This window comes from Neovison vison, chromosome 1 (genome assembly GCF_020171115.1).
Source record: "Neovison vison isolate M4711 chromosome 1, ASM_NN_V1, whole genome shotgun sequence".
NCBI classification, from domain to species: domain Eukaryota; kingdom Metazoa; phylum Chordata; class Mammalia; order Carnivora; family Mustelidae; genus Neogale; species Neogale vison.
Genome location: NC_058091.1, coordinates 99,912,545 through 99,929,470, shown reverse-complemented (window position 1 = coordinate 99,929,470; position 16,926 = coordinate 99,912,545). Strand labels below are relative to the sequence as shown.

Genomic DNA, 16,926 nt, shown 5'->3' with positions numbered 1-16,926 from the left:
CTGAAAAGATGCCCAATCTCATTAAGTTAGACATTGCATTAACCAGGGAGATGCAAATTAATATCATTAGTTATCATTTCACATGCACCAGACTGATAGAGATGTAAAGTCTGATGGTGCCAATGATAATCAGGGATGTACCACAGTGGGAACTCTCATACACTGTCGGTATGATTGCAAATCCGAACAACTACTTCAGAAAATAACTTGGTGTCACCCAGTAAAATTGCATTTGCTTACACTTTACCATTTAGTTACCTTTTCCAAGGATTGTAACCAGAGAAACTATTGCAGATGCACTGCAGAAGCCATGTTCAAGAGTGGTCATAGTAGCAGTATTCCTAAGAGAGAGAAAAAAAAGTCAATGTCTTGATGTCAACCAAAAAAAGCTAACATAAAACTGATGGGAATCACAGACCACAGAATATTACACAGCATTGAAAAGGAAGGAGAGCATCAGTGGGAGATAATTGCGGGTGGTGAAGGGTGTGTGGTGACAATTGATTCCACCCTGGCATCGGAGTCCTCGGGTTGTGACTCAGGAAGCCGACCCCATAGCAGGTGCGGCCACTCTGGCCCCAGCGGTAGCCTGGTGAGTGCATGCTGGCACCCAGCCCTTTCCTTCCTGGACCCGGTGCTGGGCAGCGGGGCTAAGCTGACCACTGACCCTGGACCTCAAAAGCCCTGGTAGGCCTCACATCGGCCCATCGAGGGGGTCCTGAGGAGCATGAGCTCTGCAACTTCTTCTCTAGAGGCCTTGGCCAATCAGCCCAGCAAGAGAGTCCACGAAGAACTGGGGAAAAAATCCCAGAAGTGGGATGAAGTGAACATTCTGTCCACCTATCACCCAGCAGACAAAGACAATGATTTGATGAGAATAGAAGAACCCGGCCCTCCTCACCATAGTATGGTGTGATGGTGAAGATGGGTGCAGTGGTTCGGAAACCACTGCCGCCCTGACTCTGGATTCCTTCCCTAAGAAATCAGCTGCTGCTGAACACTCTCAGCCAAAGTATGGGGTTCACAAATAAGAAAGTAGTGCAGACGAGAGACCTCTCACCTGAAGAACAAGGAGAAAAGCGACAATTTGAAATGAAAAGGGAGTGTCACTTTAATGAAGGACTGACTATTAAATTCTCTGGACAAATAATTTTCAAGGACTACATGAGGAGGAGGAAAATGAGGACTGTCAGAGATAGCTGCTGAAGAAAACATGGAGACCAGGATCTACTGCAAAGGGCCAATTGCAAAACCAACCACAGAGCTCACAGAAAAGATTCGCTCAACTCTGTAATTGTCAGATACAAACCCTGTTACTATTACACACTGCTTCTTGTTCTCAACAGTTCATGACTTCAGTACCAAAATGTGTACCAATTATCATATAGTCTCAATAGTTAAATAACTTCAGAGACTTTTAAAAAAGAAAAAAAGAAAAGGAAGAAGAACTACATGTATTGATAAGGATGAATCTAAAAAATATAATTGTATGAAAGAACAAGATACAAAAGACTATAGACCATATACATAGTTCCATACCTATATAAACTCAAAAATAGATAAAGCTAAATAATGTATTGATGAGTGATATATGCATATGTGGTAACATTTAAAAAAGAAGCAAGGGATGGAGAAACAAAACTTCTGGAGAGAGGTTCCTTCTGGAGAGTGGGGAAGAAAAGGCCACCATCAGTTAGGGCATAGAGAGGAATTAAAAAATGTTGGCAGTATTCTGTTTATGAGCTGACTGATATGTAAGAGTTGTCATTTTTATTAATGTTTTTTGAGTGTAGTTGACACACAATGTTACATTAGTTTCTGGTGTACAACATTGTGATTGAACACATCTCTGTACTACATGCTATGCTCATCACAAGCATAGATAACATCTCCGTACCGGGACACCACTGTCATCATACCATTGACTGTATCCCCTATGTTGTATCTTTTAATGCCATGATTTATTCATTCCATAACCAGATGCCTGTATGTCCCACTCTCCTTTACCCATTCTGCCCATCCCCCCACCATCTTGACCTCTGGCAACCATCAGTTTGTTCTTGTTTATTCGTTTTTTTTAGATTCCATGTATGAATGGAATCATAGATTTATCTTTTTCAGTCTGATTAATTTAGCATACTACCCTCTAGATACATCCATGTTTTGGCAAATGGCAAAATCTCATTCTTTTTCGTGGCTGAATAATATTCCTGTGTGTGTGTGTGTGCGTGTGTGTGTGTGCATAGCACTTTTCTATCCATTCATCATTAAAGGACACCTGGGTTGCTTCCATATCTTGGCTATTGTAAATAATGCTCTAATAAACATAGGGGTACACTATATCTTTTTGAATTAATGTTTTCATTTTTTATAAGTAAATATGTGGTAGTGGAACTATTGGATCATATGGTAATTATATTTTTAACTGTTTTCCACAGTGGCTGCACCAATTTACATTCCCATCAACAGTACATGGCAGTTGCTTTTTTTCCACATCCTCGCCAACACTTGTTTATTGTGTTTTTGATTTTAGTCATTCTGACAGGTGTGAGATGATAGCTCATTGTGGTTTTGATTTGCATTTTCCTGATGATGACTGACGAGGATCTTTTCATGTGTCTGTTGGTCATTTGTATGTCTCCTTAGGAAAAATGTCTATTCAGATCCTCTGCCCATTTTTTAATTGGATTATTTGTGGGGTTTTGGTGTTTAGTTGTGTAAGTCCTAAATTTTGGATATTAACCCCTCATAGGATATATCATTTTCAAATATCTTCTCCCATTCAATAGATTGCCTTTTTGTTTTGTTGATGGTTTCATGCATTGCACAACAGCTTTTTATTTTGATGTAGCTCCAATAGTTTATTTCTTCTTTTGTTTCCCTTGCCTCAAGAGACATATCTAAAAAAAAATATTGCTATGGCCGAAGTCAAAGAGACTACTGCCTGTGTTCTCTTATAGGAGGTTTATGATTTCAGGTCTCACATGCAGGTCGTTAATCCATTTTGAGTTTATTTTTGAGTGACAGAGAAAGGGGGTACAGCAGAGGGAGAGGGAGGGAATCTCAAGGAGACTCCCTGCTGAGCGCAGAGTCCAACCTGAGGCTCTGGTTGAGATCATGAACTGAGATCATGAACTGAGCTGAAATCTAGAGTCAGATTTTTAATCAAATGAGCCACCAAGTTTCCTCATTTTGTAGTTTATTTTTGTGTATGACATGAGAAGGTGGTCTCGTTTCATTCTTTTGCATGCTGCTGTCCAGTTTTCCCAACACCGTCTATTGAAGAAACTGTCTTTTCCTTATTGTATATTCTTTTCTCCTTTGTCATGGATTAACAGACCATCTAAGTGCAGGTTTATTTCTGAGCTCTCTGTTAGTTCCATTGAGCTACTTATATATTTGTTTGGGAGGGGAAGTTCTTGTTTAATTTCTATTATAATTGTTTTGAATATATATACATATAAACTTTTTGTGTATTATACATTAACATAAAAAATAATTTTCGATGTAAAAAGTTTGCCTTACAAAGGGTGGATATTGGCCGGTGCCGGGGCAACATCCTGGGGAGAGGAGAGTCCTCTCACGTATTCTCAGAGGCTAGTGGGTGGGAGAGGTCACACTCATGGCACAAGTGAGTAGCCCTTGCCAATGGAGCCTCTCCTTTAAAATCAAGACCTCGGTCCCTGAAAACAAGGCTTGTCCATTTTGAATTCTACAGCAACAGAAGTATTTATGCCACACATGCCTGGTTATGAAAGAAAGCAATTCTGCAAATGCCTTGTGGCAAAAGGAAGGTGATGTCACAGCCACCACCGTCCCTTTCCCTCCCACACCTGTGGAGCCTGTAGACCTCAGCTGTACTATTCCAGATGCTGGTTTTCTCCCACTTGGCTCCTGTTAGCAGCCCAGCTAAGGGAAACTCTGAAGATATTTTATCCTCTGTGGCATTTTGGTTTAGCAAGAATTTCAAATTAAGATACTTCCCTAAGGAGAACCTGAAATTTAAAACCAACCTTTACAGGAGGTTTCAATCTGAAGTAGAATGACTTCGGTATTTCCACAGGATTCCCCCCACTGAATAGACTCCAGTGATTTTGTTTGCTTTCCTCTCCAAAAGGCTACAGAGCAAAAGTGGAAAATAACACAGATTTTGAATCCCAGAGATAGCTCAACTGTGAAAGGTACTTTTATGGAATATTATTTCAATGTGTGGTAATGTAGTTAATGACAGAATAAGCTCAGTCTTTAATGTCCTTGTGTGATGTTTCTTCACATTTAGCAAATATATCCTCATTCCCCAGTTTCAAAAGCATATCATTTCGCTCTCGTTGCTTTTCTTTAATTTTGGCCCAAAAAAATCACTAGAAATAATAAATATTGTACCTACTTTACAAGATAAAAATACAGGTGGGAAAATTAATTGGTTTATTAAACAAGCCTGATGTGGGGAAAACATGGGCATCCAACAGTTTTTTCCCCATTTCTCCCTGTGATCCTTCTGGTCACTCACAGCTAATGCAAATATCCTCAGTCCAGAAATAGGAAACATCAGGCCCATAATTAGAGTCCAAATGAGCACTAGATATGAAGTTGTGGTTCCCCACCTTTCTCGAGTGAGGCCATCCTGCAGAAGAAAGGGCAGGTCAACGGCCCTCCTCTTCCCTCACTATCCCCCAACCCATATCCTCCTCCTTTGCCAGCCTGTTCAGCCATGCTGGCTTCATGCATTTTGTCCTGATGACTGGGTGACAGTTTTTGTCACTGGTGCTTTTGTAGGTGTTTTGGCAGTGTGCCCCATCACTGTGGACCTTCTCTGAAATTCTCTGGGCCTGGGCATATGCATCTCTATCTGCTGGCTGCTTGAAGCTCCTAGGACTCGAGGGCCATCTTCAGTTTCTCTGTGTTGAGCTGAAATGGCTCTTCCAGGTGGTCTGAGACAAGACCTGAGGCAAGCCCATCTGCATCTGCCTCTTGCTTGCACCTGGATCTCATCCAGGAGAAAAGTCAGGACAAACTCTAGAAGGTTGGGCTCCTCTGGAGCCCAGAGTATCTCATTCAACAGCCACCCAGCTGGTCTCTGGGCCATTGGATTTCTCAGGAGAAATCTTTCTTCAGTTGGCTCTGACGCTGTGATTCTAGGAAACACGTATCTAGCTCTCTGGAATGGTATTGTTAAAGTCCCTCCTGCAGGCCTTGAAGAGAGAGCAAGCACCCTCAACCCTCCTCCTTGGCAGGTGCTGGTGGCAAGTCCCCATCCTCTGCTCTTCCGGCACTTTCCACCCTTGGTGTGGGAACAAGGTTTGGAATTCATCATCCAGCTCCAAGGACTACCTCTTCGCAGGTTCTCCAAAGGAGGATACTCTCTCTCCCAACTTCCTTCCATGTTAATCTTCTTATGCTCTCAGACAAAGATTTCAGTTACTGTCCCGTGTCACCAGGTCAAAAGCAAGGAAACTAGACAGGTGTTTGGAGTAATTGGGAAAATACAAGAACAGAAATGACAGAATAAGAGAATCCAAGCAGGATGTGGTCTGGGCAGTGGTGTTTCAAGGAAGAGCATTGCAGGTGTCCGTGCAAAACTGAGTCAATACCTAGGAAATTTTAACTGTAGACACAGGTGGGAGGAGTAGGTGGATTCGAAGGACTAGGATTTCACAACTGGCAGAACAAGAAAATGAATAAATAAAATATAAATAAACCTGGAGCAGAATACTTAGTTTGTGACCATCCCTCTATTATTTCTCAATGAAGGGGTCTGCTCTGGTTTCTGGTTTTATAAATGTTATCTGTTTCACAGGTAAAGTGATCAGTTTAGTTGTGAGCAGTGACCAAAGAGGAGAGTTACTCACTCAGCCAAGCAGGCACAGAGGCTCTGCTGTGCTAGATTCTGAGGAAAGGAAACAATGACATACAGTCTCTGCTCACAGGCAGATCATTTCTTAGTTGGGGGACCCTAGCAGGGAGGGCTAGACAGGAGCTCGTGAGCCTAAGCTGTGATGGGTGATTGCACCACAACGGGGCACTATGACAGAAAGGTCACTCAGCCAGAGGAGCTGCACCAACAGAGACTTCTCAGAAGGTCAACAGTGCCCACAGCAGAAGCTGAGAGGTGGGCAGGGCACAGCTGCCTCATCCTCTGATATGGTGGCTTCAATCCTGCAGGTGCTCCTGTCTCTCCCATAGCACAAAGAACAAGTAAGGATGATCTAGGGCAAGCGTCAGCAGACTACTGTCTGGGGGCCCAAGCAAAATTATACCAAATCATTACCAGCATCATTCCCAACCCTTACAAGAACCCTGTGTCATAAGCTCTGTGACTTCACAACGCAGTTGCAGAATCCAGACTCACAGTCTTGAGGTAGCTGAGGAAATTCTTCAGGTCTCACGTTGTCACCCTAGCCAATAAAATCTTTTCTAGATCCTCCCATAACACCCTCTATATCTCCCTCGCAGCTCTTCTGCAGTTACATTCTAACAATGTGATGCCCAGATTCCATGACGGCAGGGCTCCTGCACAGTCGCCATCAGCTACAGTGTGCGGCAATGCCCAGCATGTGACAGGAACCCAGAAAACAGCAGCCGAGTGACTGGCAAACTCCAGCAGTGTCATGAGGAGCTAAGTCCCAGTTTGAAACCAGGCAGACTGGTCAGACTGCTACTGGCCCAACTAGCTCACCTAGCGGATGGCTGTTGCTTTGCTACCACTATTTCTCCCCCTCTTGTAGCCCCTCATCACTGAGACCCTTTCAAGTTCTTCTGTCCTTTCCTTCACACTTCTTCCTCCACCCCCCCATCATTCTTCTTTGCTTCTGTAGCCTTTTCTTCATATACTGCTTCATCTCCCCTTACAAATAGCCCAAAGTCAGGTATAGGTCCTGGGGAAAGAAAGAAAGCAAGAAGGAAGGAAGGAAGGAAAGAAGGAAGGAAGGAAGAAAAAAGAAAAAGAGAGAGAGGAAGGAAGGAAGGAAGGAGGTGGGGAGAGAAGGAGGGAGGGAGGAAGGAAGAGAGAGAGAGAGAGGGAGAGAAGAAGGGAGGGAGGAAGGAAGGAAGAGAGAAAAGAAGGAAGGAAGGAAGGAGGAAAAAGAGGAAGGAAGGAAGAGAAAGGGAGGGAAAGAAAGAAAGGAAGGAAGGGGGGGGAGCGAGGGAGGACCATCAAAATAGAATAAAACAAAAGACCCAAACCATTTAAAATAGACTATTGCTTAAGTTTGAGAGATGTATTCCCAAAGATTCATATACTTCAAAGCTCACATAATTCCACTTTAGTTTTTCCATAGACATAAATTTAAATTAAGGAGACGTGTTCCCAGAGAGTATACACACACAAGCACTGTAAACTCAGGGCCTCATGATGATGGGAGTCATATTTCAGCCATGTCTCCAACATTTTTCCATTATTCTTTCTAGTTAGTAAGATTTTTTTTGATGCGTTAAAAGTGGACCTATTTTACTATTGCCTCCTATTTTCTAAGCACCAGTGCTAATATTTTGCAGAGAATTTCCTCCTGTGAAGACATTACTTCACAATGTCTTATTATATCTTCTGTTCTGAATTTTGATTAGGAGGTCTATCTTCCAGCACCAGCAGCAGTATGTAATAAACGCTTGCATAACGTTGTTCTAGGATGTTTAAAAAACATGCGAACTTTCCTTACAGGGAAAGTCCTTGGAGAAGTCCTGATGCTCAAAAACAGCAGTGTGGTTCACATGATTGCGATGAGAAGAGTAGCTATTTCTGTTTACGAGATAACTTTTGCCATGAAATGAAAAGAGCACAAATTTAGTCTACAATTTACTCTGCTAGCAGGCTTTTTTGGATGGGGCTAGGGGGTGATTAGAATTGTTCCCTTTTTTGTGTGCAGAAAATGAGACTTAATTTCATGTGGTATTGTTTGAAATGCACACAAAATATAACCATATATATTTGATGAAAATAACAGGGGCCATGCCTTTTAAAACCTTTTAGTGGAGGAAAAAACAATCACTGCTTTATTTCTCCTGGTGTTTCTCTAGCTGCATGCTGAACCTATACACTGATTTGGTATTTTTTAAGTTGATGATAGAGAAACAGAGACGGCAGGAAACCAAGGAAATATGAGATGGTGCAACAACTTGCCATTTTGTAAATTTACTTTTTAAATATTCTCAAAGAAAAAGTAAAAGAACCCAACCTCTCCAGCCCTTTGATTGACTAAACCATTAATAACAAAATGTATCACCAGTGGTTGAGTCCTGATTTAAGAGGTAGAAGATGGGGAAGGTTTTCACTGGACTAGAAATTAGACTATATAACAACCAGAAGGAGGGAAGGGGGGGAATATATATATATATACATACATGTATGTGTGTGTGTGTGTGTATATATATGGCAAATCTCTATGGAAATATATATGTATATACATACATACATATATATATGTAGATATATGTATATACATACATACATATATATATGTAGATACATACATGCATATATATTTAAGGCAAATCTCTATGGAAATATATATATATACACATACATACATAAATCTCTATGAAAATATATATACATACATATATATACGTATGTATGTATATATATGTATTTCCATAGAGATTTGCCTTAAGTTGTCTTCTGGAATCAGGATGGTACTCAATAAGTCAATGATTCAAATGTCTCCTCATAAGATACAATAAATATGAAAAAAAAAGTGAGTTAAAAAATTGAGTCCCAGAGGAGAAATTATTTAATATTGTACAAATTCTCAGAAAATACCCACCCAGACCATTGAAGCAGGTGAGTGTCTGCTGAATGCTCACCCTAGAATCCCGTGCTGCCACCCCCCTCCTCACCCTGAGCTGATTTTCACTGAAGGGAACTGCCTTGCTCAAGCTTATGCATCCTACAGGAGCCTACCTTGTGCTTCATTTAGGCTCCCAAATATTCATTTGAGGTGGGGTTGCTGAAGCCTCTGTTGCCACTGCATTGCTGCTCAGCTCCTCCCAAGGCCCTGTCCTGCCTCCTTCACTCCCTTAGCACTGTTGCTTCTGAGAGCACTCCCCAGCAAACCCCCTAAAAGCTCATCTCCAGCTCAGGGTCAATTTCCAGGGGACTCTCAACAGTAAAGTAAACAAAAGAAGGAAAGTGTTTTTTTTAGTACACCTTCATATAGAAATCAGGAAACTATCATTTTCCTATTTCCCAAAGATTGTAGAGACAATATTTCAGACAGAAGAAGGCAGAGCAACAAGCAGCCACAAGAATAGAAACAGTGCCTCTAACCTCCAGTTTTCAGAAGAGGGGCTGAGCTGAGACTCTGGAAGTTAACAGGTGAGTTGATCTCAGCCATAGTTCTGGAAAATCCTCAATTTCTTAGACCGACTCTGTCCTTTTCTTTTTTTTTTTAAGATTTTATTTATTTATTTGTCAGAGAGAGACGAACACAAGCAGGGGCAGAGGGAAAGGGAGAGGGAGAAGCAGGCTTTCTGCTGAGCAGGGAGCCCAATGCTGGGCTTAATCACAGGACCCTGGGGTCACGTCCTGAGTCAAAGGCACACGCTTAACAACTGAGCCCCCCAGGGGCCCCAGACCAACTCTATTCTGCCTGACGTGCTGTCGACCTGAGAAGCAGGCAGAAGTCTCCAGCGATTAACTCGACACAACATGTAAATATAAAAGAGAAACTTGGTCCAACAGGTTGTCACATGGCAGGAAAAATAGAGCTCTCCACTGAGAATAGCCCAGTTTGGGTGAGGCTTTTCCCCTGACTCTTTAATAGGGAAGAGAAAACCCACATGTGATTCTTATTCCATGATGGTAGATTATCTTTCCTCCGAAAGTACACTAGGTACTATGAAACCCTGTATCTGCTCCAAAAGTTCATAAAAGTCCTGTCAGTTATGCAGATTTCCTTCCTCTTTTGTAATCATCCTCTTTACCTCCCTACATGTCCTACTTCCAAACCCAGTCTCCTCTGGTCACCATGCCTTTCTCACCCAGTCAACACTCACAAACACTCCCTACATCTCACTTTGCCCTCCCTTCCTCCCCCGCCCCCCAAACACAACTTCCTACCAGTTGACTATACTCTAGATGCTAATAAACCTGTAAGAGGCTTCCCAGAGGCTTTGTTTCCCCTCCCCCATTTTCATTTGATTTGACTTCTTCCTCTGTAGTCCCTGCCACAGCTAACTGGGCCCAGGGAGACTAACTTGGTAGAACCCATCAGGAGGCTGGACTGGACCAGAGCAGCTTATACTTCTGTGTCTCTCAGTCTCTCTGCATCACCGCCCCATTTGGGATTTGACCTGAAAAGTTTCACAAATATTAGAGCTGAGATTGCTTTTGGAAGTGACCACTGAAAGAATTAAACCAACCTGGTTCAAGCACAAGACCTACCACTGTGAGCAAGTAAATTATCTGACTTTGGCCTCAGTTTCCTCATCGTTCATATATGGATAATGCCACCAAGCTCATAGTGTTGTGAGAATTCAGACTGAATGGGACTTGTGTCTGTTCTGCAGCCTGGACAGTGCCTGACCCATGCCAGCAGTCATCTGGCAAAGGAGAGCTAGTATCTCTTCCTCTCATACTGATGATAAAGCCGGATGATTTCCCTTGAGTGTGGGTTGAGTCTAGTGACTCATTTCTAACCACAGAGTACAGAAAGAGAACATTGGAAAAAGCACATTGCAACTTTACAGTGCAAAAGACTGGTTCTGTCTTAGATCCTTGCAGAAAATTCACCTGGCTTTTAACTTTGGTTTTGCTCTTAGGTTTGTCCTAAATCCACTGCAGGTACATGTGTTTCAACCTGATGACCCATCTCCCCTGATTTTGACCCAGCACAGGTGCCTAGGAATTGAACTTGGGACCAAGATCTTTTGCTGTAGGAGCACAGTGTTGAGGTTCCAGAATGGAGACAGATTATGGAATCTGCACCATAAAGAGGAAGGATGGGATCCCCTAGGGAAAACATAATTAGGAACAGAAAGCTAGAGGCTGGAGGCAGAACACTGGGGAATACAAAACATTCTAGGGACCAAGGAGGGTGGTAAGAGATGTATAAGGAGAAGCAGAGTAGAGTGTCAGGGAAACCAAAAACATAAGTTTTCAAGCCATTTGTGAGTCATGAAATCAATTTACTTAGTTATAACTAGCACAGAAAAAGAATGGAACTGGAAATATCAGAGTTTCTTGAGCACTCGACTGGGAAACTTTAGTTCACCTGTGTATCTGTATGTGTTTACTGGGTTGCTATGTAAAAAGTTCTTTCTCAAATTGAGTTGCAGTCAAAGAAATTGGAAAAGCACTGAGGTAGGAGTTCCAAGGGGGAGGAGCTGTCCACAGACCCAAATGCAGTAGACAGGTCTAGAAAGGCAAGAGCTGAATCAAAATATCCACGGGATGTGAGCTCATGCTACAGTGGTAATGATTTCACAATATATAAAGTATCAAATCAACACTTTGCACACCTTAAACTTATGCTATGTCAATTATCTCAATAAAGCTCAATAAAGCTAGGGGGAACATGTCCATCAGATATGGTAACCTGGAGGCCAGGTGACCTGGTCATAGTAGTTTCCATGGTGCACTGGAGAAGGAGTGCCCATAGCACTGGGTGGAGATGTGTGTGGGAACTTAGACGGGGTGAGAACAAGAATAGGTCTCCTTGTCAAAAATCTTGACAGAGAAAGGAAGAATCGGGCAGCTGTGGAGGGTGGGTGAAGACCAAGGTGTGTTGCTTACTAAGGACAGAACTTAAAACTTAAATCTATAGAAGTGCCTGAAGACATGGGGCCAAGTGGATCATTGATGAAGTGAGCTCTTGGAGAGAAAGGCTGCAAGAGCTAGTTGTGGTCGGGGGGAAGCAAGCAGTCTAACGTGGATGACATGTGGGTGCACATTAGTGGAGAGTGGAAACTGTGGCAGTTCACATGTGAAAGCCTGAATTTCCTCCATAAAATAAAGCTGACATTCAAACAGTAGCTCAATGTGCTATTTCATGGGGCAGCCAGTGACTCAGTCAATTGAGTGTCTGACTGTCGATTTCAGCTCAGGTTATGATCTCAGGGTCATGAGACCAAGCCTTGCATCAGGCTCCATGCTGGGTGTGAAGCCTGCTTGGGATTCTCCCTCTCCTTCTACCCCTACCCTCCAGCCACTCTCTCTCTCATAAATAATCTTAAAAAAAAAAAAAAAAAAAGCACTGTCTTAACAATTTTTATAATATTGTAGCTCTACCTACAAGATACTAAGGAATTTCAACTTTGGAAGTTACCAGTCACATAATGATGTTGCCCAGCTAAGCCTAGGACGGTAAGGGCCCCAGGATGGGTGCTGAGGATGGGCTCCAGTCCCTGAGCAGCCAAGAAGAGGTGTGCCCAGGCATGTGTTGCACAGCATCTCAATGTTGGCAGAGCACGAGATGGGACAGGTTATGCTGTTGGTGGCAGCGACCAAGGTACAGACTCTCTGAGTTCAGCTCAGGTGGGAAGCCAGGGTGTCCAGGCAGATGCCTGGGTATGATAAACTAGTGGTGCATCTAGCGCCCCCTAGTGGCAAAAGGTACCATGTGGTTCTCATTGACTAGAACCAGAAACTCCTGTTAACATTTTTTGTACACGGGCCAAATACTTAGTATTTTCGGCTTTGAGGGCCATTTGATCGTTGCACATTAAGAAATGAGCATGGTCGTGTGCCAACAAAATTTTGTTTACAAAAACGGACAGTGAGCCATGGTTTAAGGACCTCTGCACTTGACTATTTTAATAGGAATATTATCAAAACAGCCTGATATTGTTCCCAAATGAAATCATGGCTCAGAGAAGGCTATCATTTAGATAGCGATCATACATTAAACAAGGCTTAAAAAATACACAACTTATTTGGAAATTATGTGCTAATGATTGGCACTACCACCCAGATCTTTAGGAAAATAACTTTGCTTTAGTCAATGAAAATCGATGTCATATAAAGTTGAGGCATTGACTTGTATATTACTGCATGTTTCCATACTGGTTACCTATTTTGAGGATCATCCTTGAGATGATAGGGAGGAGGATAATGGATTTGGGGACAGTAATGAAAACCTGGAACAATTGAAATAAAGCATTTTGATTTCCATTTCCTAAGGACACTACAATGACTGTAGCACTGCATGAAGAATACAACTGAGGTCTAGGATCCTGAAATTTTCAGAGATGTCGAGATTGGGAGATTTCTTCTGAGGACCCATGTGTATCAGCAGATTGTGGGTTGGGGATTTTTGGATCTATGTCAGGCACAGACACAAATGAGTAAGGCATGGTTCCTCCATCGGGCAAGTCAGGAAGTGTTAAGTAATTTCTAACCTCATCTAACCATCAGCATTTCCGGGATTCCCCTAGGGCACTCACCCACAGGTAAGCATAGTTTCTACTTCTGTTCCCATTCCCTCTACTCCCAGTAGCTTGTGTATGTTAACAAGAGGATCCCTGACGTCCAGAACTTGGCTCCAGAAGCCAAAGTGCTCTTCTGCTTCCATAGGGAACACGGCATGCATATTTCCAGACAGCAGAAAGAGCTGGTAAGTCTGGAATCATCTGATTCCAGATTCAGAGAATCATCTGATTCTCTAAAACATCTTTGAGTAGTTGTTATTCCCATTGTAGAGATAGATTGACTGAGACTTGAGGAAATGAAAAAAGAAAAAACTTTTCACAAAAAGTAAGCGGCATAGTTAGATTTAAATCCAGCTCTGCTTTACTATAGGCTTTTGCTCCTTCCCATACCCTAGAGCAGTGGTTCTCTGTGTATAGTCCCTGAGCTAGCAACAGCAGCACCTGAGAGCTTATTCGAAAGGAAAATTCTCTCATCTGAACACAGACCTACCAAATCAGAGCTGCGGGGGTTGGGACCAGCCATCCATTTTAGCATGACCCCAAGGGGCTCTGACACATGCTGAAGTTTGAAACCACTGCACACACAGCCTCCAGGAAAGAGGGGGACTGCAGTAGATTATAGGATGGTGAGCAAGACTAGGCTTGGGTACACTGAGCAGCCCTGAACAAAATACTAAGGCGCTAAGGGAGGAGGTCAGGCAGCCGGACTGCTGATTCTTCTGGCCACCTGATGTCCAGCTCTTTAAAGAGCAAAGCACTCCTACCACACATTGCTGTGAATAAAAGGAAAGAAACATACAAGAGCTTTGTCTTACTTTGTTGATATCATCTCTTCTAACAACCTACGTGCTACAAAGCATCACTATACCAGAGATGGGGAACAAGCTAGGTAAAGGACCCAGGGCCAAGCTACCACCAGTGACAAATCCTGGGCTTCCAAAGGGCAGCTCTGACCCAGTCCTGGGGGCATAACACCTCTGCCCGCTGGTGGACAGCAGAAAGAGGGGCCGGGAAGGTGAGGGGAATGAAGATCGGCAGTCACTCATGTGGAGGGAGTCGACATGAAGCAGGTGTCATCGAACTAGTGATGTTTTTGCACGGCACACCTTCCAGGTGTCCAGGTGAGAACACAAGGTGGACGGAGGACACAGCATCTGTCAGGACTGTGCGAAGTGCCGCCCCAGGTGAATCTGCCCTGCTGTGAGAAAGAGGCACAGCCAGAACATAACTCCCAGAGCCATCTATGGCAATGCTCTCTGACCCTCAGACGTTCCAAGATGATTAAAACCAAGAGCAACCCCAACCTAACAACCCAACCCATAGCCTCGTTCTCGAAACTTCCCAAACCAACGCCGAAACCCGCCCCACCCATTATGCCTCCAGGCCAATGGGCAGGATGAAAATTCAGGAAGAACACCCAATGCCCAGACAAGTAAGTGTGTTGTTTTGTTTTTCTAAGCAGCAGTGACGAAGGTTTAAACAAACAAGCACTCATACCTCCAGCCAAGGAAGGGCGGGAAGGGGCAGTCAGGTGTGTGGACCTGATGAACACAGGACGCTCAGGTTCCAGACAGGAACCGACCAAGCCCCTGGAAGACCCATGTCCTTTACGTGCTCAGCCAGTGCTTTCCCACAGGGTTCTTGGGCAACTTTGTACAAGCAATGAGAGAGGTGACTCAGGAAAAGGACCTCAAGAGAAGCATTTGCAGATTCTATTTGCAGGGCATCGGGTATGGGTTGTCACTCATTATCCCCCGGTGCTAGCAGGCCTTCCTGCAGGGTGGAGACTGCAAGGTCTTTCTACAACCAGGGTGGTAGAGCCTGTTTCAAATAAAATGAAAGACTGCTGAGTCACACAAGTTTTCCATTCTTCCTGTTTTCTGCCTCTTTGATTAGATGAGAGTTCCTAACTGGGAGCAATCGTTATTTGTCAAATCTTTCACAACGCTTTTTAAAAGAAGGATCTGAAATAATAAATGAGTCACACCCCTCTTATTTCCCCCAAAGGGCATTAAGGTCAAGTTGCAGCGCTATTGATTTCCAAGTGTTCATTATCTGTCTTTTCTCCAAGGGTAGGCTATTAAAGGTAGTGAGGATAAAAACCATTCCTAACTAATTAGCTCATTCTAGAGCTAACTGCCAATTTTTGGAACATGTTAAAGCTCTCTCAGAGAGCTGGTTACCAAACTGTCACTTCAGTCACTGTTAGAAAACATACCAATTTTTTTTTTTCTGGCCTCCCACTAACCAAATAATTTATCTCCTGTCTCTTGAGATTTGCACACAGTTTGTGACGCTAGAACAAATATCCCCTGAACATTTTCATGGCACTTCCCAAGGAACAACATAATATGGAGTGGGCGGGGGGGGGCAGTGGGGAGGGGACAAGAGCAGGGGGCGGGGGAGGGGGTAGTGGGAGGGCTAGAGATGTAAAGTCACAGCTTTGGCTACCACAAATGAAACAAATGAAGGCTCCAGTCTATATAAATGGTAGCTAAATTTCATTTGGTTCTGTGCCAGGCTTTGACGATAACCTAGGCTTAAATAATCTCAAATTAAAACAGAACCATCAGGGCAATGATAAATACAACTCCAAATATAATTACAGGTTCACTGTAATTTTCACTGAGGGGGACAAAGCAAAATAAAGTAATAAATCGAGACCACAGACTCCAGTCAACAGAGATGTGAATTTTAATTCCAACTCTGTTGTGTGCTATTTGATCATGGAAAAGTTATTAAAACTATCTGAATATTAATTCCCCCCTTTGTGAAATGAGGACGCCATGACTGACTTCAGGGGATTGTTCTGGAAAACTGTGTTCGGTTAGCTTGGTGTGCGGCACACAGTGAGTGCTCAGTGAGCACAGCAACTGTCACTACCATGTCGCTCCCCTAAGGAGACAGCTCATTATTGGTTTTAGAAATTAGATGTTGATGCTTCAAAAGGTCATTGGAAGATCAGCCCAATCAAATTCGTACCCGGTCAGAACTCCAGAGCCCTGTCCTGTCAGACTGACTGCCCACTCTCGCAGTTTAAAGTGACACCGTCCTTCTGGCGGACTGTGAGGCACAAACATCCTTCTCCAACCTTCCACACAACCTGCTGAACAAAAGTAACCCAATCAGGTTCTTCTGGTTGGTTTCCCTTTCCCGCCAGCTGTCAGCTTTTCAAAAGAAAAAGCTCCAGCAAGGTGGAGGTGTCCTCTACACTCCCCAAATCAGGCTGCATTTATTTATCGTATCCTGGGTTTTCTCCATGGATGACCTATTTCTTAATTCCGCCTGCCCCTCCTGATACATAAAAGCCTCATTGGTCTCCCTTTGAGAGGAGACAGAAAAGGAGGAAGTAATGAAAATCAAAGTGAAATAAAGTAGACCTAAGATAGTAAATGAGCACAAGAGACCCGGACCTTAGAAACCCGAGGACCTTAGAGACTCTTTTCTCAGGCAGAGGTTGAATGCTTTCTTGTAGAAACTAGCTTCATTTCGAAGCTAGCTAGCTAGTAAGTCCAGTTACAATGAGGGGGCTGCTGTGAGACCATGGCTAAGCTCACCATTAAG

At 43.3% G+C, this 16,926-nt stretch overlaps 1 pseudogene; it reads left to right on the top strand.

Moving 5' to 3' along the window:
- Positions 1–403: 403 nt before the first annotated feature.
- On the top strand, positions 404–1,199 carry LOC122902451 (annotated as a pseudogene).
- Positions 1,200–16,926: the final 15,727 nt, after the last annotated feature.